This window comes from Geotrypetes seraphini, chromosome 1 (genome assembly GCF_902459505.1).
Source record: "Geotrypetes seraphini chromosome 1, aGeoSer1.1, whole genome shotgun sequence".
In the NCBI taxonomy this organism is placed as follows: domain Eukaryota; kingdom Metazoa; phylum Chordata; class Amphibia; order Gymnophiona; family Dermophiidae; genus Geotrypetes; species Geotrypetes seraphini.
Window position 1 is genome coordinate 16426392 of NC_047084.1, and position 26874 is coordinate 16453265.

Sequence of the window (26874 nt, forward strand, 5' to 3'; positions counted from 1 at the left end):
AGGATCTGGTGGTATTAGGATTTGGAGGAATTCCAAGAAAGAGGGATAAAGGGAGGGAGGATACCATATAGGATTTTGAAAGTTAAACAGGCGCATTTATAGTGGACCCTGGCGATTATCGGAAGCCAGTGGAGCTTGGCCAGGAGCGGGGAGACATGGTCAAATTTACTTTTAGCGAAGATGAGCTTGGCCGCGGCATTCTGAATCCGTTGGAGTCTGTGGAGGTTTTTCTTAGTTAGGCTTAAGTAGATAGAGTTGCAATAGTCCAATCTGGAGAGGATGATGGATTGGACAAGGAGGGTAAAATGTTTTTGATGGAAGCAGGATCTAACTTTCCTCAGCTGTGAAGGCTGAAAAAGCATTTTTTTACCAAGGTTTGGAGATGGTCATTGAAGGACAATGTGGAATCAATGATGATGCCCAAGACCTTGCTCGAAAACTCAAGCTGCAGAGAGGAGCCAGAGGGTAATGGGATGGAGGTGGGTAGGTGATCTAGTTTTGGACCAAGCCAAAGAAGTCTTGTTTTGGACTCATTCAATTTCATTTGCACAGTGTGGGCCCAGGATTGTAGGTTCATTATTCAAGAGGATATGTTCTTAGACAGGTCGGTGAGGTTCGAATCGGTCTCGAGGAGGACGAGAATGTCGTCTGCATAAGTGTAAATTGTTTCAAGGGGGGATAGGTGGAGGAGTTTTAGGGAGGACATATAGATGTTGAAAAGGATAGGGGATAATGGAGAGCCTTGCGGGACTCCACAATTCGGTTTCCAGGGGGAGGATGTGGTGCCATTCATGTTAACAATGTAAGAACGAGAGCGGAGGAATTTAGAGAACCAACCTAACACTGTGGAGTTGATACCTATTTCAGAGAGTTGGTAAATAAGAATATCATGGTGAACAACGTCGAAAGCAGCGGAAAGGTCAAATTGTAGGAGTACGGCGAACTTGTTTTGAGAGTGAAGTTGTTGAACCCTTGAAATCAGGGAAGACAGTAGGGATTCGGTGCTGAAGTTAGGACGAAAGCCATATTGATAGGGTAAAAGAATAGAGAATCTCTCTATGATGAGAGTTGGGAAGAAATGATGGACTCTAGCATCTTGGTTAGGAGAGGGATATTTGCAATTGGGCGATAGCTGGATGGTATGGAAGGGTCAAAGTCAGATTTTTTCAGTAGTGGGGTCAAGGCGATATGACCCATTTCTGGGGAGAAATGGCCCGACTGAAGGGCGGAGTTTATGAGAATGGTGATAGAAGAAATAGCCTGAGCGGGAATGTTCTCGTATAGGTAGGAGGGGAATGGGTCCAAGGAGCAATTACAGGATTTCAGTTTGAGGCAGAGATTGAGGACCAGGGATTCAGATACGCATTCAAAGGTGGTCCAGGATCTGTCAGCTGGGATCGAGTTGGAGACCATTAGGGTGGGAGTGGAATCGGTGGGCACTAGGGAGTTGTAAGAGACTGAAGGAGGGAAAGAGCATCTCAAGGAAGAAACCTTATCGTTGAAGAATTTTGCTAGAACATCGGCTGAGGGAGAGGAGGGGAGCAAGGTGGGGTCTCTTTTGGAGGTTAGGGAGCGTCAGATGTTGAATAGAGTACTGCTTTGATTGTTGGACCTGGAGATTTTGTCACCATAAAAGTTCTTTCTTGCTTTTTTTAGCGCTGTATTGTACAGCTTGATATTGACTCTCCAGGTCTGTCTGTCTATAGGACATTTTGATTTTTTCCATATGCGCTCCAGAGCTCGACATTTCTGTTTTAGCTCTCTGTGATATGGGAGGAACCAAGGGGCCTTGCGGGGATAGGAGATGGATTTAGTGGAAAGGGGGGCGAGGGAAAGATAGGTGGATTTGGAGAGAGCGACCCAGTTATGCCAATTAGTACCTGAATCTGCAGGCTTAGGAGCAGAGGAGAATAGATTGAGAAATTTAGACCAGAACAGGTCACTTGTGATTTTTTTGCGGAAGGTAATGGGGTTGGTAGTACGGGGTGGAGCCCCAAGGTGTGACATAAAAATGGGGAGACAGAAAGCCCCTAGGAAGTGGTCACACCAGGGGACATGTTCCCAGCGAGTGTCGTCAATTGACGTCTTGTGAGCGGTAAGGTCGAGGAAGCTAATGAGGTCTAGTGTGTGCCCCTTTTCATGGGTTGGGGATGGTGCAGGGGGGGTGAGGCCAAGGGAGGTGAGGAAGCTAATAAGTTCAATCGTATCCTTGCTGGTGATGTCGTCTAGGTGGAGATTGATGTCTCCGATGATCAATAATCTTTGGAACTTGAGGAAGGCGTTTGTTATAGTCTCAAGGACGAGTTCGGAGGAGTTGTTCCAAGGGGTAGGTAGGCGGTATAGGAGCAGGATGCCCAGTGGGTGAGGGTGAAGTTCATCATTGATGGAAGCAAGCATGTATTCTAGTGAGGTGTGGCAACCCCTTTCTAGGAGCTGAACATCGAAAAAGGATATATAGAGAATTGCCAGGCCACCTCCTTTACGGTTAGATCTAGGTGAAAAGAGACCTTGGTAGCCATGGGAGCAGAGTTCATTTTGTGTAAATAGGTCATCTTTTTTAATCTATGATTCCGTGATGCATAGGAAACCAGGGTCAGAATCTTCAAGTAGGTCCTTCAGAATTTGAATCTTGTTGCAAGCGGATCTTGCGTTGCAATAAAGCATTGGGACTGGGGTGAGCGAGTCAGAGGCAAGGTTGGGGAGATTGGCAGGGGAAACAGACTTTAAAGAAGCATGGTTGATTCTTCGGGGGGGGGGGGGTTGGGAAGATGTGGTCTGGTGCAAATCAGCGTGGGGATTTTGAGGCCAGGGCAGATATTATTGGTATTTGCGGAATAGAGAAGATCGGGAGAAGGAGGTATTACGCAGAGGGTGGAGTTGAGGGAAAAGCAAAGTAGGAGGAGAAAGGGCCACGAGGGTGGCTTCATGGTGAGAGGTTGGTGAGCCTTTGGTGAGCTTTTGGGTTGTGAAAATATATATATACATTCCATAAAACTGGACCTGCAACTGAAAAACAAGATTTCCTCGTATTTGCATATTTCACGACATCCCTTTGCCATACATCTAGTAAAAGATCGCTTTCTGATCTTAACGATCTATCTGGTCTGTACATTATCAAGCATTTTCTCAAATAATCAGATATAATTTTGTATATATAGATAGATTGTGAGCCCACTGGGATAGATTGGGAAAATGCTTTGAAGTACCTGTATATGTATAAACCATTTAAGGGGGTATACAGTACAAATCCCTTACCCTTAAAGAGGAGACTGCAAGGAAATTGTTGCCAGTGATTGAGCATGTCAATATTTATTTTTATACTGTTCTGAGATTTAAACAGTTTTACCTGTTATTTCAGAACATTTTTTTCTGTCAGCTGTCTGCCAAGTCTCTTCCCTGAAGAAGCCCTTTCTGGAAACGTCAATCGCTCCTCCTAAACTTACTTGCTCCACTTCACTGACGCTGAAACCGTGGATTGAAGACAAAGTTTTATTTTATTTTTCTTTCCAGCTTATGATTTATCTTTAATCTTATCTATTGTTTTGCCTTTTGTCTTTGTTTTGTTCTATTTCTATCATTTAAATTTCTCCAGAATTCTACTGTTCAACGGTTCCCCCTTCTGCATCTATTCCTTTCTCTCCTCTCTTCTACCTTCCAAAGTATTTAGATCAATGCTGTCTTGTTAAAATGTTTATTTTATTTTTATTTTTCCTCTAACTCTACTTTTCACTTCTCTATTATCCTCCAGGTACTTTAGTTAGATTGTGAGCCTTCGGGACAGTAAGGGAATTTTTCAAGTACCTTTCTTATTTCTAATCTTAATGTATATTTTCTGTAAACCGCTTAGAACCTAACGGATGTAGCGGTATATAAGAAATAAATTACATTACATTACATTACATTACAATTAATCATTCTTCGAAAGAAGTAAATAAAAACTGATAATTTTTTAAACATCCACATTTCTTCGGAATAACTATTGACATTATTGAATACATTTAACCTAGCTAAAATTGAAGTAGACATTAAACTGTATCAGCTTTCCTCCCTACTTCATGGATAATCATTCAGACTCCCTTTCTTCTAAACAGGTGAGAAAAGTGAGATTTTGGAAAACTGTTCAACGTTTCCCATTTCCTCATGAGGAAAATAAGCTTAAAAAATGTATTTACTAGAACTATCAAACATATAGCCATCTTTACTGTTCAGACAGGTGAAAGATTAAGATGGTGATGATGATGGCAATGTTATAGAAGAAGACTGAGTGTTCCTTTTACAAAGCAGCAGTAGTGATTCCCTATGGTAAATGCACCAAAGTCCATCCTATGGGCTTTGATGCACCTTGAAGGAATCACTACCATGGCTTTGTAAAAAGGATCCTAGGATTTTAAACTAGATTTTTGGTGAAATTTCTAGTATACAGAAGTAGGTATTGTATATACTGGATATACTCAATAAACAATAAACCCATCTAAATATAAGCCCCCCAAAAGGGGGGGAGGGGAAGTTGACTCAAATATAAATCAAACTCATAGCAGTCTCACAAGATTACTGTGGAATGGAGGGGTGGCCTAGTGGTTAAAGCTGCTGCCTCAGCATCCTGAGGTTCTGAGTTCAATCCCAGCATGCCCCTTGTAATGCTGAGCATGTCATTTCACACTACATTGACCCATGTAGTAGAGTTAGATTGTAAGCCTACCAGGACAGTTAGGGAGAATACTTAAAGAGTACCTGATTACAATTCAATGCATTATAAAACACTTTGGGTGAATCTCTTCTATAATAATAAAACCCTAGCCGCACATGCACACTTAAAACTCTGTGCCTCCGTGCCTCTGCATGCGCAGTACAATAGAGGGAGCCTGCGGAGGTTTACCCTTTGCTCTCCCTTAGCGATGCTGCGAACCTGGAGCCAGTGCGGTTCCCCCATTACCCTCCTTCGGCGACACTGCGAGCCCGGAGCCACTGGCGATCACCACTGCGGCCACTACCCCCTCCTGCCCATTCTCTATCTGCCAAAAAACCAAAAGAAAAAAAAAACAGGAAAGGGCGGGGCTTCTCCCTCTCCCCAAGCAATAACAAAACTCCAGATGCCGGCGGCTATGACTCCCCCCCAAAAAAAGTAAACTCCCCTGGAGCAAGGGGGAGGGGGAGATCACTTCCAACTGTCTGAAGAAGGAACTGTCAGGTTAGACGGTCACCTGGGAGAAGGAGCAAGGGAATCAATCACAAGACGAGGGTAGAGGACAAGGCAGAGAATGATATTTGGGTGGGGGAGGAAAGAGATGCCTGATTGGGAGTTGGGGCCTGGGTTGGTTAAGAGAAGAGAGACATGGGATAGCCACTAGAGAAAGAGGCTTTGGATGGGTGAGAGAAACAGGCATTTGGAGGGCAGGTAGGAGAGAGAGAGTACACAGATGGGGTGGGCCACCACCACCTCGGCGAGCGAGGGCTAAATGAGCCCTCCCCCCCACCCCAGGGAAAGTGAAAGTGCGGAAGCGTGCGGAAGTGCACGCTGGCGCTCACTTTGGTTCATCATGGCCCAGCAGTTCATGAGCATCAGGCATCGATCCAGCACCAAGGGTAAATGAATGGGGTCCAGAGGGGAGATGGGATGCGTTTGCCCGTTGTGTAGCTCAGCAGGTGTGTGCAGGCAGCTGGTCACAGCTGGATTGAGGAAAGGGCAAGGGATCCCTTAGCTGACACAGCTGGAAGGCAGCTTCAGTGAGGGTCTGGACAGGGAGAGAGACAGAAAGAAAGAAAGATAGAGAGCGGAAGGGAGAGAGACAGAAAGAAAGGAAAAAAAAGAGACAGGGGGCAGGGAGAGAGACAGAAAGAAAGACAGACAAACATCTATTCTAGCACCCATTAATGTAACGGGCTTAAACACTAGTTATAAATAAAATTGCATCAGCCATTTTGAGTAGTGACATTACATGGGGCAGGATAATAGGAGGATCTATGATCACTCTTGCTCTGGCTCATCACTGGACTAGCAGGGCTTAATGTAGACCCAGGGAGAGGCTTGTGTTGGGTCTGCAAGGAGGAGGACTCAAATATAAACCAAGACCCCATTTTTGGCCCCCAAATCTAGGTTTATATTCAAGTATATGCAGTATTTATTGATTAATTATAAAAGTGTGAAATATTGCCATTAGTTCTAGTAGTACAGAAAACAGTGCACAACAATATTAAAAAGGAAACACAGAAATCCAAAAGAAGACGAGAAGAAAATGAGAGTATCAATAATAAATAGAATAAATTGAGAAAGGATGGATATGAAATAAAAGATGAGAGATGAACAGGGATATGAAAAAGGGCGAGTATGCAAAATATTTACATTGAGATTTATTTATTTGGAATCTGCCTTTATCCAAAGCGGAGCATGTGATAATATTCATAAAAACAAAGAGAGCTCAATACAACACAGATATAGAGGCCCTGAGTCTATAAATGGATTCTAAATCCTAGGCGCCATTTGGCACATTTTCAATCAACTGCTAGGGGCCTTTTATAGAATCATGCCTAGGTTGTTTAGGCCAGTGTTTTCTTGGCCTAAATGAGTGCACCTAAGTCAATCTATACACAAACTCCTACCTGAATCTGCCCCTAACCATGCCTACTTGCTGGTAGGCATCGATAGGCTCCTTGGTGCAGATGCCTACCAAGTTAAGCACCTACCAGCAAATTATTATTTTTTAAAATCTATTTTAATTAGTTTTTAATGAGACTTCCAATTATCAGCACTGATTAAGCCAATTAAAAAAAATTAAGTTAGGCACCTAGATTGGCTAGGCATGCTGATCTAGGAACCTAACTGTAGGCATCTTTTATAGAATCAGCACCATAGTTTATAGTCTAAACAATCTTATACAGACTGACAGCTCTGAAGAAAATGTTGCTTCTAGCAATCCTAGTTCAGTCACTCAGTGCTCAGTATAGTGTATCAACTTGAACCTGCAAGTGCTGGCACAGCATGCATTTAAAGATCTTAAAGTCATTTTGTTTTTTGTAATGGGATGGGTAATTTATCCTATTGATAAGGCCAAATAAGAGAAAATGTCCTCTTCCTTGTTTGTTCCAATTGTATAAATAAAAAAATAAATATAAAGAGGGGACATTTACAATATGTTATCCAAATCTGAATTTGGATGTTTTGCAGCGCATGCACAAAAATCCAGTAGCAAACATGACTATTTTTGAAACAGAAAAGCACCCATCTCTCCTCAGACACATGTGTACTCAGTGCAACTAACCTTTTGAATCACTTTCTAAAAAAAACCCAATTTCTATATAACAGTTCCCTTCCTCCCTCTTCCCTCTTCCTTAATATACTGAAAATTATACTATAAAACTAGGTAATTTGTGGAAAATATGCTATTGAAAATTGAGTATTCTACTCCTTACTGCTGAGGTTAGGGTTGTCCAAAAGGGCTCCCAAATCATACAAAATATTTGTTCTGTCAAAACTTTTAGGTTCTTAACTTCATATCATTTCATAGAAAGGAAATGTATCATTTGTATATGCCACAAAGACAAGGTTGGTGTATCTGAAGTAATCAATTTTAGAAAAATGTTTTTCTTCTCCATCAGCACAGTTCTATGCAACAACCCCACAAATCCTTTAAGAATAGGATGAGTTATATTGTCCAAACAACAATAAGGAGGTAAAAGTCACTTTTCATTTCCAAATGGTATATAGAAAGCTGAATAACTCTGTCCAAAAAATCATCACTGCCGGACAAAACCAAAACCTAAGTCCTAGCATGCTCCCAGTGCATTACACCTTGAGCAATCTTGACTGCAAGGAAGCTTTGAATGCTCGATCCAGAGAAACATAAAGCTGTGACAAAAATGTGTAATTGAGTACCCAGAAAAGGATTGCACAAAACATCTTCATCAAACTTTTATAAGTGTCTCTGAGATTGTCTTCTATTAACTCAATGTGCAGAAAACCTTTTTTTAAAATGATCAAATACTCTTAAGTATACCAAGTTGGCTTGAGGAACCAAGCTTGTGAGATAAAGTGGGTAGCCTTCAAATCTCTTCCCACTTCATATCCAGGCCTTCTTCGGGGCTGGTCTTTAAAGAAGGCAGAGCACCAGCTCCTCCAAATTCAGAGTTTGTAATTTATGTCAATAATCTGAAGTCTATTGTCTTCCATTTGCATAGCAAAGTAAGGCAACTCTTCAATCTTTATTCATTCATCCCATTGGTCAAAGACCAGTGTCCTAACTGGGACTAGCTTTACCTGAATGCGTTCTGGTTCAGCAGGAACGTGTCAAACTTTATCTTGAATCCCTGGAGGGTGTTTTCCCCTATAACAGCGTCCAGAAGAGCGTTCCAGTTTTCTACCACTCTCTGGGTGAAGAAGAACTTCCTTTCATTTGTACGGAATCGATCCCCTTTTAACTTTAGAGATTGCCCTCTCATTTTCTCTGCATTGGAGAGGGTGAACAACCTGTCTCTGTCTGCTAAGTCTATTTCCTTCATTATCTTGAATGTTTCTATCATGTCCCCTCTCAGTCTCCTCTTTTCAAGGAAGAAGAGGCCCAGTTACTCTAATCTCTCACTGTACAGCAACTCCTCCAGCCCCTTACCATCTTAGTCACTCTTCTCTGGACCCTTTCGAGTAGTACCGTGTTCTTCTTCATGTATGGCAACCAGTGTTGGACGCAATTTTCCAGGTGAGGGCATACCATGGCCCGGTACAGGGGCATGATTACCTTCTCTGATCTTTTCATGATCCCCTTCTTAATCATTCCTAGCATTCTGTTCACCCTTTTCGCCGCCGCCGCACATTGCGCGGATGACTTAATTGACTTGTCAACAAGTACTCTCAAGTCTCTTTCCTGGGGGGTCTCTCCAAGTACTGCCCCGGACATCCTGTATTCGTGAATAAGATTTTTATTACTGACATGCGTCACCTTACACTTATCTACATTAAACCTCATTTGCCATGTCACGGACCATTTCTCGAGTGTGCTTATGTCATGTTTCAGGTCTTTGCAATCCTCCTGCATCTTCCCTACTCTGAATAACTTCATATTGTCTGCAAATTTAATCACCTTACTTGTCGTACCAATTTTCAGGTCATTTATAAATATGTTGAAGAGCACGGGTCCAAACACCGAACCCTGCAGCACTCCACTCGTGACGCTTTTCCATTCTGAGTATTGTCCATTTACCCCCACTCTCTCTTTCCTATCCGCCAACCAGTTTTTAATCCACATGAGTATTTCACCCTCGATTCCATGGCTTGCAATTTTTCGAAGTAGTCGTTCATACGGTACCTTTATCGAACACCTTCTGAAAATCCAGATATACAATATCAACCAGCTCGCCTTTGTCTATCTGCCTGTTTACTCCCTCGAAGAAGTGCAGAAAGTTCATCAAGCAAGATCTCCCCTTGCTGAAGCTGTGCTGGCTGGTTCTCATCAAATTGTGTCCATCAAGGTGATTAGTGATGTGGTCCTTTATCAGCACCTCTACCATCTTTAGCGGTACCAAGGTCAGACTCACTGGTCTGTAGTTTCCCGGATCTCCCCTCGAACCTTTCTTGAAGATCGGCATGACATTCGCCACTTTCCAGTCTTCCGGAATCCTTCCCAATTTTGATCGACAGATTGGCTATTAGTTGAAGCAGTTCAGCTATAGCCCCAGTCCCAGGGATTTATAATGTTTGAGCCTATCAATCTGCCTGCATACCTCTTCTAGACTGACCGTCAACCCTGTCAGTTTCCTGTCCTCTTTTCCTGCGTATAGCCTATTGGCTTCCGGTATATTATGCATATCCTCTTCAGTAAATTCAGACGCAAAAAATGTGTTCAGTTTGTCGGTGATGACTTTGTCCTCATTTAGCACTCCCTTTATCCAATGGGCATCCATGGTCATTTCCCTTTAATATATCAAAATAATGGCTTGAAATTTTTCGCCTCCTTGGCTATTTTTTCTTCATAGTCTCTTTTGGCCCTTCTTACTGCCTTGTGGCACCTGCTTTGATATTGTTTGTGCTTTTTCCAGTTTTCGTCCGTTTTTGACCTTTTCCATTCTTTTAACTAAGTCTTCTTATCTCTGATCGCTTCCTTCACTGCTACAGTGAGCCACACCAGTTCCTTGTTCTTTTTCCTCTTGGATCCCTTGATGATATGTAGTATATATAGATTTTGTGCTTCGGTGACTATGTCCTTAAAAAGGGACCATGCTTGCTCTAGCGGGTAGTTGGCTCTCAAAGGGACTGTGAGGATCTTCAGAAGGATCTAAACGAGCTGGAAACATGTGGCAGATGAATTTTAACATAGACAAGTGCAAGGTGATGCATCTGGGAAAGAAAAACAAAGAACATGATTACAAGATGTCGGGGGTGACTTTAGCCAAATGTGAACAAGAAAGGGATTTGGGGGTGCTGATAAACAGAACCCTAAAGCCTTCGGCTCAATGCGCGGCGGCAGCGAAGAAAGCAAATAGGATGTTAGGCATAATCAAGAAGGGGATCATGAGTAGGTCGGAAGATGTTATAATGCCACTTTATAGAACAATGGTCAGACCACACTTGGAATACTGTGTCCAACACTGGTCTCCATACCTTAAGAAGGATAAAATTCTGTTGGAGAGGGTGCAGAGGCGAGCCTGGTCAAAGGCATGGAGAATTTAAGCTACAAGGAACGCCTCGGGAAACTGGGACTGTTCACCCTCGAAAAGAGAAGATTGCGTTGGGATCTGATAGAGACTTTTAAAATATTAAAAGGATTTGACCAAATTGACCAGGAAGCAGCATTACTGACATTTTCAGATGTGACAAGGACAAGAGGTCATAGCCTGAAACTGAGTGGCAGCAGGTTCAGGACAAATGTTAGGAAGTTCTGTTTCACACAACGAGTGGTGGGCGCTTGGAATGCTCTCCCAGAGGAGGTGGTGGTAGAGGCTACTGTTCTGGGTTTCAAATGCAAGTTGGATGCACACCTTCTTGCAAAACATATTGAGGGATACGGGAAATCCGGGTCTCCAACAAGGAGCACCTAAATGGGCCTCCGCGTGCGCGGATCGCCGGACTAGATGGACCTTGGTCTGTTCCGGTGAAGGCGTTTCTTATGTTCTTATGTTTTTACAGTGCTTATCCTTTGTTAAACACATAGAAGAGCCACATCTTACTACATGGGTTCCTGCTGTATCTCCCTATATGCCTCATCCTTGTCTAGATATTTCACAGTACATGTTTTCTCCCTCTCTCTGCATGTACTACAATCTCTAACACACAGAGTTTTCAGTGGATGTAAGTATGGGGTAAAGGGGGATGGAACTTAATGACTGAGAATTGTCCAGAATGCTGCAGTCCAGCTCATTTGCAGCCTCATGAAATCAGACCATGTAAGCCCGTACTACAAAAAACCACACTGGCTGCCTGTGGAAGCAAGGGTCATCTTTAAGTTTGCCTGCCTTTGCTTCAAAACCATGACAGGTTCATCCCCAACCTATCTGTCTCATCATTTCGAACTCCCAGGCACGTAGTGCCTACTTGTTTACCTACCCATACTTAAAGGGTTGTACCTACAAGAGATTCCTAGATAGAACATTATCATTCCAAGCAAGGAAAAGGAACTAACTTCATCTCCAACGCACTTTCTTATCAAACTTTTAGGAAGTCAATCAAAACCTATCTCTTTGACAAATTTCTCTGACCCCACTTCAACCTTAATGTATTTCCAAAACACTTCCAGATAAATTTGTCTAACCTTAACATGCAAATGTAATTTCAAAAGTTTTATGTAATATCGCTGTCTGTACACAGTCTCTTCTTCTATAAAACACTGAACTGTTTTTGGTATTGAGATATATAAAAATAAAGTTATTATTATTATACCGCCTTTTCTGTGTGGTTTATACAATCAGGATGGTTTACATGGGGTAATATATCATTGCTGAGTGTGAAACATAAAAGTTAAAGCTTTAATACCAAGACATTTGTATAATTAAGCAAAAATAATAGCAAATTTTAAGAGAAACAGCTTTATATAATCAGTGGCTTTGAGTGACCCCAATCAAATTCATAGGAAAAATTTCAATTGGCACGGTTTTTCAACTTTAGGTTTTTCTAGACAACCCTACTGCATAATCACCATTTGTTGGCTCCATTGTCTAAAACAGGAAACTCAGAACAGCCATTATTATTTGTGGTTCTGCACAGGGCAGGATCTCCTGCTCGCTTCATTGCTAGACCACAAGGTTTTAAAAGTAAGGTATGGAGATGTCCGGGAGGGAGGTAAGGTGGTTTAAAGACTCACAAATAACCAGATTTGTGAAACCTAAACCCACAAATATGGAGGGAGGAGTGTGTTTGGGGATTTCTTGCCAGGCACTAGTGACCTGGTTTGACCACCGTGAAGATGGGTTACTGGGCTAGATGGACCATTGGTCTGACCCAGTAAGGCTAGGCTATTTAAAAAAAAAAACAAAAAAAAAAACACATTATTAAATTTTCAGTGCTAATACAAAGTGCATAAAATTATACATATATTAATAATCAGAATCAGTCCCCGCGGCGGGAGAGTTCCGCGTCGGACCTGAGTGAGGGAGCACTCGGGTCTCTGGACTTGATGACATCACTGTCTCCACCACATCTCTCTGCGCCCCCATGTCCAGCAGAGGTGCAGAGTGTTGAGCTTGGCCCCGAGGGAGAGGAGCAGGCAATGGGAGGAGCTACTGCCCTAGCTGGAACGCTGGGGAGAAGGGCTGCTGAAGGAGAAGGAGTACCAACAAGCACCCCAGCAGTGACACTAGAGATACTTTTGGAGGCTATCAAGAGACTGGATATGAACGTGGAGAAGACTGCCTCAGATATTGAGGTAATGGTTAAGAAAATGGATAACTTTTCTGAAAGTCTGGTAAAAGTCAAGCAAGAGTGCATGGACAAAATACAAACTGAGTCAGCTTCATTGAAAAATTCAATTACCACTATAGTTAAAGAACAAAATTCTACTGCCCGTAAAATAGAAATGATTGAGAACTTTAACAGGAGATTGAACTTGAGAATCCTAAATTGCCCAAGGATTTCTGCAATATCACCCATTGAGATTTTTAAAAAATTTCTGGTAGAATGTTTGAATTATCCGCAAGATCAGATTCCGCCCCTAAATAAAGTATACTTTTTACCTACTTCAAAAAGAAATTCAGATATACCTAAGGGTGAGAACTTGGTCACTGATAAAGACTTGCAAAATCTTACGGCAATATTAGAGGAATCATCTATGGAAGTTAAAGAAAGAGGAACTTTAATTGTTAACTTTATCTTTGAACAAGATCTTAATGCAGTTATGAGGTTATTCTTTAAAAAGTCTGGATCACTTTTTTGTGGTCAACATTTATGGTTATACCATGATGTAACTAGAATAACCCAGGAAAGACGGAAAATGTTTTTGGGCATGAGAGAAGAGACAAGGAAGCTAGGTGCTACTTTTTTGGTAGCTTATCCATGCAAATGTGTTATTAAGTTTAAGGGTCTAAAATATGTGTATTTTACACCAGATCATCTACGTTCCTTTTTAGATCTCAAAGGTTTATCTAGTGGAGGGAATGTAGCTTAAAGGAAATGCTGGGTTGTAGCGTTTAAGTCTTTACTTTTTCGTTGTATTATTGTAATATTACTCCCTATAATATCTTTGGTTTTTTTTTTTTTCCTCCTCCTAATTGAGGTCTAAGGAAGAGTTAAGTTTCATATATATATTTATTTTAAATATTGTAATGTTTAATGATGTTTTTCTTTTGGAACATGATTCTGTATTTCTAAACCAAGTAGTTATACTTGTAAAGTATGTTAAATTCAATAAAAATAAAGTAAAAAAAAATAATAATCAGAATCAGCACTTACAATCAATCAATAACAATACAAAATGAATTACCCCCTTTCCAGTACATCCAAACCAGGAATAAAACAAAAGAGATATCCCCCCTCCCACCCTCCCTCCCTTCCCTTATTAGCGACTTTTATTACTTCTGTATAGTTGTTTCATCTTCAAGTTCCTGTTATTTTAGGCTAGGCCAGTAGTAGGCAAACTCATTAGTCTAAAGAGCCAAAGATCAGCAGTATAACAATTAAGATTTCTTTTGAGAGCCATACCCCATGCCCACTTGCACTATGATGGGTATGTCAACCTGACTGACACCCCGGTCGCCCGCACATAGCCGAAATCGATTTGTGGCAGAGCCTAGAGAATGACACTGGGAAAAAAATTTATCTCCATCCCCATCCCGTCCCCGCGAGCTCGGTCCCCGTCCCCGCAGCCCATCTGATCCCATCCACACAAGCCTCAAATAGTTTTATGCTGAACTTATTATATTAAAGTATAAAAAGAAACAATGTTCTGTACAATTGTCAATTTATAAATCAGCGTCTACTCCCCACTCTCTCTTCCCCACTTCCCTTCAGCATCCTCAGCCCACTCTCTCTCCACTTCCCTTCAGCGCATGCACATAAAAACAAGCAAGCAATTTTTGTTCTATTCATTTATAGAAATTAAAGTCTAAATAATGCCAGTCACATAACAAAACATGATTTTACAAAAATAATTCCCTGCACAGTCAAGCCTGCAAGGATTACTAGATGTCTTTCAGCAGCTCCCCTCCCTCCCCCTTACCTTCGTGGCCAAGTCAAAATAATCTACTAACAATAAAATTTTAAAAAACACAAAGCACACTGTACGCAGAGAAAATGTTAATTATTTATATTCCGCAGGTTTTCAAAGAGGTCAAGGCAGATGACTTTATGCAATGTCACCTCAGTAACAACTACAAAAATACACAAATATACCCCCTCCCTTTTTACTAAACCACGATAGCGATTTTTAGTGCAGGGAACTGCGCTGAATGCCCTGCGCTGCTCTCGATGCTCATAATCTCCCTGTGCTAAAAACCGCTATTGCGGTTTTGTTAAAGGGGGGTCATAGTGCAAAATATAGCCAGCAGATATAAATTCTCAAAACGGACACATTTTGATCACTAAATTGAAAATAAAATCATTTTTCCTACCTTTGTTGTCTGGTAATTTCATCAGTCTCTGGTTGCACTTTATTCTTCTGACTGTGCATCCAATATTTCTTCCCTTCTTTCAGCCTCCTGTATGCTTCCTCTCCTCCAGACTTCATTCCCTCCCCCAACTTTTTCTTTTTTTCACCCTGCCCCTTCTTTCTTTCTCTCTCCATGACCATGCCCCCTTTCTTCCTGTATGTCTGTCTTTCTCTTTCTCTCCATGCCCCCTTTCTTTCTTTCACCATGCCCCATTTCTTTCTTTCTTTCTGTCTCTCTTTCTCTCTCCTTGCATGCCTCCTTTCTGCTTGTCTCCCTGTCTTTCTGTCTCCTGTCTAACTTTTCTTTCTGTCTCCCTGCCCCCCCCTTCTTTATTTCTTTCTCACTGCCCTCCTCCAAGCTACCGCCATTGGGGAACAGGCCGCCACCGCCATTGGAGAACAGGCTACTGCCGCCGGCGGAGAATAGGCTGCCACCGCCGCCATTGGGGAATAGGCTGCCACAGCTGCCATCGGGGAACAGGCCGTCGCCGAGTTCTGAGCTCTCCCTGCTTCCCTTCCCCGTAAAGAGGCCGCTGAAGCGCTGGGCCGACCAACTTTCGGCACCCGACGTCAATTCTAACCTCAGAGAGGTAGTTCCAGACCAGCCAGGCAGCAATTGGTTGGCCCAGAACTTCCTCTCCGACGTCAGAATCGATGTCGGGTGGTGAAAGTTGGTCGGCCCTGCGCTTCAGCATCCTCTTTATGGGGAAGGGAAGCAGGGAGAGCTCAGAACTCGGTGGCAACCTGTTCCCCAATGGCGGCGGTGGCAGCCTATTCCCCAATGGCTGCGGTGGTAGTCTATTCCCCGATAGCGGTGATGGAAGCCTGTTCCCCAATGACGGTGGCTTCGGGGAGAGCAGTGAGAAAGAAAGGGAAGGGAAGCAGGTTGGGCATCCCTGCTCTAGATGAGCTGCGAGCCACACTCAAGTGGCTAAGAGCCGCAGTTTGCTGACCACTGGGCTAGGCTATTCTTTTGTTTTTAAGTTCTTATGAAAATTAGCTTTGCTAAGTCCTTCTAAATGTATGCACTGACTTCCAAAGCACATTGCATTTTTAGTGGATTAAGAAGCAGCATTCCTATGGAAAACCAGGGGAGAGTATGGCACAATGGTTAAAGCTATAGCCTTTGCACCCTGAGGTTGTGGATTTACATCCTCTTTGCCCCATGAACATTAGATAGATTATGAGCCTGCTTGAGTACCTGAATCATGTAAACTGTTCTGAGTTCCCCTGGGAGAACAGTATAGAAAATTAGATAAATAATTACAACTGCAGGACAAAAAGGAATTTCAGACACACACCTTCTAGTTCAACTCCAAGCTCTCTGTACAAATAACAAGTAGTAGCTAATAAGCTCTCTGTACAAAAGCAGGTAGCACCTAATTGACGAAAAGAATTAGTTACAAATTAATAAAAGTACTTAGCAACTACACAGGCTATTTCAACACTACCCCATAGGATCCAATTCAATTCAGTAGGGTATCTTAACAATTCATAATGGTTGTAACAGTCTTTAAAGAACATCAAAGTCTATAATTATGTACCTTTTTATAAAAGACCTTTTATTAGCTAACAAAATATTAGAGAAAATAATTTTAAAAGAAATTGTAGCAGCAGCTGTTGTTTTGGCATGCAAAAGCCAGCATTATGAGTTTACTTTCCCACTGAATAATTCAGAACTTCTGAGAAGGTATATGATTGGACTTTAGTGTAAATTACAATTATAGTCTCAGCGAAATAGCACAATACCTTAATAAACTGAACCTTAATTAGTTTCTATCTTGAAACTTTTTTAACACTTTTGCAAAAAAATAAAAAGACTGGGCCAAATATTCAGCCCATGGCAGTCAATGGTTTTTAAGCCACTAAAAGCTATGAGTTGAATTAAACTTGAATACTGTATTTAATTTTGGGTCATTTCTGGGCACTTGCATTGAATTTCTAGGTCAGCATGGTTACCTGGAAGTTACTCAGACACTGCTAATATTCAGACCAGTGCCCAGGTACTTCGGCAGAGGAAGTTAAAACCATCTTTTTGCTGGGACTTATAGAGGATGGTATAGCTTAGGGTTACCATATGGCTCCAGAAAAATGAGGATGCATTGAGACATCTGGGTTTTACTTCCACTTAAAGCATTGAAAGTAAGGAGGACAGATTGAGACATCCTGGTTTTAATTCTGTTGCTTTCTATGGAAGTAAAACCCAGATGTCTCAATCCATCCTCCTTTTTCTAGAGCGATATGGAAACCCTAGTATAGCTTGATCTAATGGGCACAGATTATCTACCTACATGGTGGATTGTAAACTCTGAAAGCTAATTATTGTAAAGGTGCAAATACAGGTTAGGAATAAACCGATTATCAACAAAGATGTCAGCTTTTCATATGCCCAACTTCTTTAGCATTTGAGGATGGAAGCAGGTAGGCCAGTGAGCCACTGCTGATCATGTTAAGTTGGCACCCTCACAATTCAAGTAGGCAGGAGCCGGGGGAGCAGATGGGGAAGGGTCTTCTAGTACGTGGGCAGAGCATAATGATGGGGGGGGGGAGTTCTAGTGGGACTAGAGGTAGGAGTCAGCAGACACAGGGTCAGGTAGTGACTTCAGCACTGGTACCGCCTCTTCCAGAACCCAGGACTGAGGCTATTTTAGGTGCCAAAGAGAGTGATTTATTTACAGATGAGTCTGAGGGAGATGATGTGAATGGCTTGCAGATAGGTGAGGGAAGTACTGTAGGTGGTGAGAGGGCCTGAGATATGCATGCGGGGAGAGATGGTTCATGGCATAGCGTCAAAACACAGAAGGCCACAGGGGCCATGGCCTCCCCAAAAATTGGTGGTCAGAGTCAGCTATAGCTGTACTCCTCTGCCCACCTCCTCCTGGCAGCTGACTTTACCTCCACAATTCAAATTTGTGACCAACAGACTTTCTTGCCACAATTCAAATTTGTATACCAACAAACTTTCCAGTCAAAATTCAAATTCATGATTGACAGACTTTCCTGCTTCTATCACCTGAAACCCCAGCCATTAAGGTTAGAGGACCCACTATATATAAAGAGAAACTGCAGACCTCACAGCATATCCAGAAGAAAGCCACAGCATGATAGCTGAAATGTCAGTTCTACCTACCCAGAAGCAGCGATACCCAGACAACAGCAACAATCATGACGCCAGCCATGGAAGCCTAAGAGAACAATCAACGAATTGATCATACACTACCGTCTCTGTCACTTTCACTAAAAAAAGGAAGTAATGAAATTAGCCACAACATTAACATCTAAACCAGAAGCTTTCATGACTGGTCACACACTTCAGGGCAGATGGAATGCTACCTGCCTCAAGATAACCATTAATGGTGGTAGCAAAAGCAGGCAGTGAAGATACCTGCAGAGCCTTAAGCACAAGCATCTGAATCACACTCTGAATCATTCACACTTAATAATACTTTCTCTAAATTTGAGGCATCACCCTTGGAAAGGAGCACCAGAAGTCTATATCAGATAAAGGGCACTCTGTCTCCAATGGCAACCTTGCAATATAAAAAAGTCTAGTTATGGTCTCCACTTTGCTAATAAAGTTAGCAAAGTTAGGTGCTGTTAAATCTGAACTCAAATAATGTGTATTCTTAGGAGACATTACCAAACTGGAGATCACGCGGAATTCTCTAGGACCTGAAGGTACTCATTTAATCCTGTACATTCAGAGGCTTGGACAAACTCCTGATAGCAAAGTATTACAATAGCCTGTTTTGTATCCCATAAAGGGTATTTTCACCACTCCCATTCCTTCTTTCTTAAACACTGCTTCAACAGATGCAAATTATTCATAAATCATCGCTTTCTGAAACTTCCACCAACCTGTTTTTCCTTTGTCCCAGTACTGGAAGCCATAAATATTAGTGAAGACCACTGTATGCCTGGTGTACAGAGAGGTTCAGTACTTAGGAGGTATGGGCAAGGTAGTCTTTCCCCAGAGATCTATCAGATATTTCTCTACTCTCCTCCCATGTCAAAATTATTTTGTCCTCTTCTTCACAAAACCAGTTGCCAGCCCAGTGGCAAATGGTCCCTAGGTGACTCTTTCAGCCCAATCAGTTCTCACATTCCTAACATCCAACAGATGAAATGCAGGCCCGAAGTAAAACAGGCCCCTTGTTTCATTCAGACATTCTCCACATCAGCGCTAGCGCCTATCAGGGTGTCCTTGAGCTGACAGTCAGAACAAAGATGCAGGAAGAATTGGAGCAGCCATGACCACTATTCCCTCCTAAACTGGGCAGGAGTCCTCCAATTGCATTGCTTCTGGGGGGTGGGGGGGGGGAGGGGTGGAGAGCTTTAATATTGTGTTTTCAATCACTAGGGACTGACATGTTCCCTGGAGTTCTGCAGAGGTTGCCTGTTCCTCACTAAAAATGTGATAGTAAAACAGCACACCCCACTGACAGGACTGTAGGTGGAGGACTCCTGTTCAGCTTAGAGCAGGGATCTCAAAGTTCCTCCTTGAGGGCCACAATCCAGTCAGGTTTTCAGGATTTCCCCAATGAATATGCATGAGATTTATGTGCATGCCCTGCTTTCAATGCATATTTATTGGGGATATCCTGAAAACCCGACTGGATTGTGGCCCTCAAGGAGGGACTTTGAGATCCCTGGCTTAGAGGGAACAGTGGCCTTGAACCAAACAGTCCTGCCCCCAATCCTGCCCTAGCCCCCCTCCCCTTCGCCCCCCCCTGCTGCCTGCTCTCATCAGGCAGGAGGGCATTCGCGCATGTGCGGATGCCCTCCTGCCTGACAGCGATTTGTTGGAAGCTTTTCAAAACCCGGACAAAGTGCCAGGTTTTGAAAAGCCGTCCGGACCCCAGGACATGTCCTCAAAAGGAAGACATGTCTAGGGAAATCTAGACTTCTGGTAACCTTAACAAGGGACACACCTACAGTACCCAATTGTTGCCATTAATTAGCTTGTTAACTAATTAAGTTGTGTGTGCATCTCAGGATCATGCCAAAAATTTTGGCCCATAAATTTGAGCAACCGTTCTAGAATCTGGAGGATGGTATCTACCTTTTATAAAATACCTCCATAATGTGCACAGACCTAGACTTCTTTTGTGTCTCTTTTGCTAACACATACCATTCTACATATTCCATCAAAGCAAGAAACATGTACACCATGCAAATGCTGACTTTACTGATTTCATCAAAATTTATTCCATTTAACATTTGCTGACATTTAGAATATGTGCATGGAGAAATTGATTTCCTTACAACTTTTTCACTGTTTTAAGTAAGATGAAAATAAAGTGATTCTCTTGCATTTCTGTCTTACTAATTTATGGAATTCTATAAATTGAACCTGCACACTACTTGATAAAATTAATTGAATGCTTGTCAACAATGTTAAAATATCACAGGAAGCCCTAATTAGTTAAAAGTTCATATGAATCTTTTAGAAGCGATATCCAAAATGAGATGGTCACAGACCTGTTTTCTAAAGGCTTGTTTCCCATTAGTACTTCCAAGAAAAATCTTTCGGAAATAGCACCAACGTATATTGTTGAATTTAATTAGAAATAAATCTAGTCTCAATCCACATAAATTTTTTTCAGAAGGGCAGCTTGATAATGGAAATTTGACAGATGATGATATCAACTTGGAAGATAAACAAAAGCCATCGGTGGTTTCAATGCCATTTCATTGTACATGCTGTGTACCATTTTGATACTATGTTCACATTCCCAGTTAGAGGAAATGTTGATAAATGTACAATATTGTGCAACATTTTCAGTGTCTTCTGATTCTATGACATCTTCTAGTCACCTTCTTTGATCCTTCTTTGATAAAATTAACAGGACTTTATGAGAAACAGAGCATTTCAACCTACTGGAGGAAAAGTCCATAGTCTGTTATTGAGAAAGACATGGGGAAAAGCCACTGCTTGCCCTGGATCGGTAGCATGGAATATTGTTACTCCATTAATTTTGTTCTCAGAGGAGTAAAGAACAATAGAGATCCAGGCTTTATCAAATATCAGTTTTGGTATACAAAGATATTCATTCTACAAACAAGACATATTTATTGAGCATCACACAAACATTTGGATGACCCAGGAGTAGGACTTCATTTGTAGACTAAAAGGAAGTAGAACTATGGAGCCATGGGAGAAGATGGGCAGGCCAGGGGCAGGAAAAACAGGAGAAGAGGGTCTGGATTAGGGAGTAGAGTGACTGTCCTCTGCTCTTCTCCAGGCCCTCCTCCCCCTCCTTTCTCTGCAGGTTTTCTGGAAAGGATACAGTGCAACAGAACGCCAATGCTCCTCTGGAGATTAAAAGGAAATGGCTGAACAGGTTTCTAGGGTGTTTTTGTAGAAATTAAGTCCTACTCTCCACCTCTATTCTATAAATACCTTCAACTTTACTCATGCCTCTATTAGTTGCATGCTAGCACACTGGGACTTTGCCTGTTGAGCACGCTGTGTTAAAGCACTTATTATATGTTAAAGTTCAATTTTAAAAAATGAAAATGAAACTATCTTATAAAATGTAAAACTCTGGGCATTTACTTTATCAATCTGCTTCTTATATGCTGACAATTTGGGGCATTCCTAGAGTGTGGTTTCTTCTTTATTCCAGATGTGCATTTCATTTAGGGCAGGCAAGGGAGATAAAGGGAAGGGGGTAAAACGCGGACCTCACGGACCTGACAGACCTCACGGATCTAAACCAACACGGTCTTACAAATCTGAGGTCCGTGCCACTTGTAGTTAGTTTCAGGCTCTGACAGACCTCGGTGACAATTTAGCTCTGACGGATCCGTCTCAGTATAGGGAGGGAAAAGTATTAGGATCCGTCAGAGCTAAATTGTCATCGAGGTCTGTCAGAGCCATAGACTACCGTTGTGGGGATGGGAGAGCTTTGCCGTCCAGGAGTGACGTCTCCGGGCTTTTGTGCATGTTGGAATTGGGGTTTGACACATTGCAGCGGTCAGAGCTGACACGGAAAAGCGTGTAAGCGGAAAACAGTGGCAGGAATGAATCAGCCCAAACAGTTCTGCAGCTTTTAATTGAAATATCCTCAGACATTGTAGCAGTAACACCTATTTCTGGCGATCTGTCTTCCCATCCCTGAATAACTTATACTGACTGATTACTTATTCTGGCAAGTCTCTGGTTCCTCGGGCACGGGAAAGACATTTTAGCTCTGACGGATCCTAACACTTTTCCCTCCCTATGCTGAGACGGATCCGTCAGAGCTTAATTGTCACCGAGGTCTGTCAGAGCCAGAAACTAACTACAAGTGGCACAGACCTCAGATTTTTAAGGACATGCGGGATTAGATCCGCAAGGTCCATCAGGTCCGTGAGATCCGCGTTTTACCCCTTCCCGGAGTTAAAATTCCTAGATGAAATCAGGGACTGCTTTATGGAGCAGCTGGTTCAGGAACCAACAAGAGGGGGAAACGATTAGAGACCAATTCCTTAGTGGAACACATGGTCTTATGCAGGAGGTAATGGTGCTGGGGCCACCTGATAATGGTGATCCTAACATGATCTTGCATAATATCTGGAGTAAATACATGTATACAGGAAATTCAATACATTTGCATTTAACTTTCAAAAAGGAGACTATGGGCTCCTTTTACTAAGGTGCATTAGGACCTTAACGTGTGGAATAGAATGCTCTAAATTGCCATGCAAGCTAGACCTTAATGCCTGCATTGAGCTAGCATTATTTTAGAAGCATACCATGTGGTTTAGTATGCGGTAATTTTGTGCGTGCGGTAAAAATGCTAGCGCACCTTAGTAAAAGGAGCCCTATGATAAAATATGGAGAATAATAAAAAAATAAAAAAATGCAGAGCAGCAGCTGCAAAGATCAAATAGTTATTTATTTATTTTAAGAATTTCTATTCCACCTAGCAACTAGATGGACTACAAAGTAAACATACATAAAATGATAAACCTACCAAAAATACAAATTCAAATAAAAAAACATTCTAAAATACAGACTCAACAACAAAAAATAATACAGTCAACAAATAAAAAATGATCCTACAAAATAATTACATCAAAGCAGTAGTTCCTTATTCATTGTATTTATATTGAAATAATGTTCAAAAATGCCATCCTGGAAGCCCAGACCAGATGCGTTCCACATATTTAAAAAATGTGGAAGGATGACTAAACAAAAGCCAGCATGGTTAAAAAGTGAGGTAAAGGAAGCTAATAGAGCTAAAACATCATTTTGAAAATGGAAGGATTCAACTAAATAATAAAGAAAACAGCATAAAGAATGGCAAGTCAAATGCTGATAAGGAGGAAAATAGACTTTGAAAAGAAGTGTGTATTGGAGGCAGAAACACATAATAATTTTTTTTTAATAGAAGCAAGAAGCCGGTAAAAGAATCAGTTGACTGCTAGATGACAAAGGGGTAAAAGGAACATTCAGGGAATACAAAGCCATAGCAGAGAGAAAACCCCCCTTATAATCAGACTACTACTACTACTACTATTATTATTATTAATAATTATTATTATTTCTAGAGAGCTACCAGATGTACGCAGCACTGTACAGAGACATGAAGGAGACAGTCCCTGCTCGAAATAACTTACAATCTAAATAAACAAGATAGACAAATAGGTTGCCAGGGTGGGGGATACAGTTAGGGGGGATAGTAAATCTGCTGGCTAGGGTAGGGAGCCATGGCTGTGGGGAGTAGGTTTATAAACTGAAGGCTATATCAAAATAAAAAAGGTGGGTTTTCAGTCTATTTTTAAACAAGGTAAAGGAAGGGGCATGATGGACGAACTCAGGTAGTTTATTCCAGGCATACAGGGCAGCTAGATTAAAGGAACAAAGTCTGGAATTGGCAGTGGAGGAGAAGAGGACAGATAAAAGCAGCTTATCTGAGGAATGGCGTTCTCAGGGAGGCATATAAGGAGAGATAAGAGAAGAGAGATACTGAGGGGCTGCATGAAAACACTTTCCCACGGTCCACAGCAATACCAGAAATTCAATGTTGGTATCATATACAGCAACCAGCATTAAATTTCCATTCTACTTTTGGCCAGCCAAGACATAGCCAGCTAGGATAATATTCAGCAGCTGGTCAGCTAAGTCTTGATGGTCAAAGATAGACTACCCTTTTAGAAGGATCTATCTGGCCACAAAAGTTAGCCTGGTCACCGACCAGTTTGCTGAACTGGATATTCAGCAGGAGAAAGACAGATATCTCCCATGGAGAAGATGATTGCAGATAAAACCTAGCCTGTCCATCCATACCATACTACTAAGCTTAACAATTCTCTCTGTTTACCTCATTCTTGTTGAATTTAAACACTGTCCTCATGTCATTATAAGCAATATAAGTACATAAGTATTTCTGTTGCCTACTTTCTTTTTCTTCCTTGTCCCTCCTTGTCCTCTTCCCCCCTTCGCCCCACTCTCTCATCACTTTTTTTTCCCTTTTGCACAAGCATAATTTGATAATTTATATTTGGAAGAAGAGAGTTTAATAGCTCTCTTCCTGCTCCACTCATTAAATCTTCTTTTAGCCTGTTCTTCTCATTTCCCCTTGACCCAGACTTCTATTTTCCTACACTCCCCAGCAAGCTCCTATGTACTTTTCCCTTTATTCCTGGTCTTTGTAAATTTCTGAATAAGTCACAATCCTGTAATTAGTGCCTTATCCTGTAACTCTACTGGTAATGTCCAGCTTACCTCTTTTGTAATCCACCTAGAACTGCAAAGTAATGGCGGAATAAAAGTCACTAATGTAATGCAATGTAATGTATCTAAGCATTACCATCTGTCTGGCTACATGTTTAGTTACATGTCTATTTAATTGCTTCATTAAACTGTGCTGACTGTGTATCTATATTGTGGTGTACCTCTCTATCTTCTGACCAAGACAAAAAAAAAAAAAAAAACAACTTCCTTTCCCTCTCACCTAGCTCTGATAGTAGCAAGGATAGGCATTTAAAACTGTTTAACTCTTGATTTTATAAATCATGCAGAAGAGCTCAAGAAACGATTTTGTGCAAGGGGATATCTGGGAAAATCCATTAAGCAAGCTTATTTGTGGACTCAAGTTTGACCAGAAAGATCTTCTCATTCAAGATCAGATGATTATTTCTGAGTAGGAGAAATTGATTTGTATGTTGCGTTTTTCAATGGTAGTTTTTCTGTTTTGTTTGAGTGATGAGAAAGCATTAGCATGTTCTACAATTAAGTCCAATTTTCACTGAGTTCCCCATTATAGAATATAGACGGTGGGGGGGAGGGGGGAAATATTGGTAAACATCAGCCATCCCAGCGATACCACCAGCCAGAACCAGAAGACCTGAGTTATCAAAACACTATCTGTGGAAGATGCCAGTAGCACCTTTTATCCTTCCTGGGATCTGTTTGGAGGGAAGCAAAGTCAGGGAAAAGCATCTATGCCTGGTCAGATACTACTTGTAACAGTAAGAATGTGGTTTATGTTATTACATGCCTTTGTGGACTGGTATATGTGGACAGAGCAGTTGCCCAATTAAGTCTCATTTAAATGAGCATAAATCCTGGATTCACACTGAAAATGTTCAGGCTCTTTTGGTGCAACATTGGATGGATATAGCCCATCTGGTTTCTGATTTAAAATGGCGTATATAGATCAAGTAAAGGAGGAGTGAGAGAGTAGCAATTTGGAACAGTGTTTAAATTTTAAAGATCAATATTGTTTTTTTTGGCTGAATACAGTAGCAATGAAGGGGTTAAATGCAGAGATTGAATGCTAAATTGGGAGTTATCTCTTTGCTCACTATTGAGTTAGCTGATAGTAAAAAACTATTTTAAGGGTTCCATATGGTGCCATCACCATCTTGCTGCATGGTTATGTTGAAGATTATTGGGTCTGGCTTTTAAACAGATTTTTGCTGCTTAAAAGAAATTTTGTGTTGATCTATTTATCAACAATATCTACTATAGATGTAATTATCGTTATACTCCTCACTTTAACAATTGTACCCAGATCCTCAGGGATACCACCTTAGACTTGAATACTCTCACTCTCTAAGGATTCATGTGTCCTTTCGTCACTGCTTCTTTACTTTTCTTAATCTCATTTTAAATTTTTATACTTTTGTATTATGTACTTAAAGAGTACTTAGCTGTATGGTCTTTCACGTAGGGATAATTAGGCCAAGATGTTTCACCATTTGGTTTTTTCAAGGCTTACATCCCTAGATTTATTACACCAGCTCCATGGAAAAAATATGAATAAAAAAGACAGGCAGGCAGTTGTCAAAAAACGCAGACTTGGTAACTCAGTTACTGACAGGTCTGCAGCAGTCGGGTTTGACAATAGTAAAACCTGATTTAAAATAGCCAAGCAATTGTTAGTGAATCAATCACTTGGCTATTTTGCATGGGATGATTGGATCGGAGTGATGAATAGTCGGGAAAGAGGTTAGTGAATCGGGTTGGAGGGAAATTGGGTCTCAAAGGCCCTATTTGCTTTCCCTTCCATAAAAGGTTGTTAAAAACTTATCTATTTGTTAATTTTTAAAAAAAATAAATGGGATTAGAATTAACTGTGAACTAACTGTGAATTATATAATTGTTAACCACACTGAAGTGTGAGGTAGCTGTGGTATGTAAGTGAATTGTTATTTTATGTCATGTTACTTCAAGTAGACCAGGTAAAGGTGATGGAACTCCTCTTGTATAAGGGCTCTTCAACTTGGAAAAGAGACGGCTGAGGGGAGGTATGATTGAAGTCTACAAGTGGATTGATTTTTTTACTGCATCAAGATTTATGAAGACTAGGGGACACTCGAA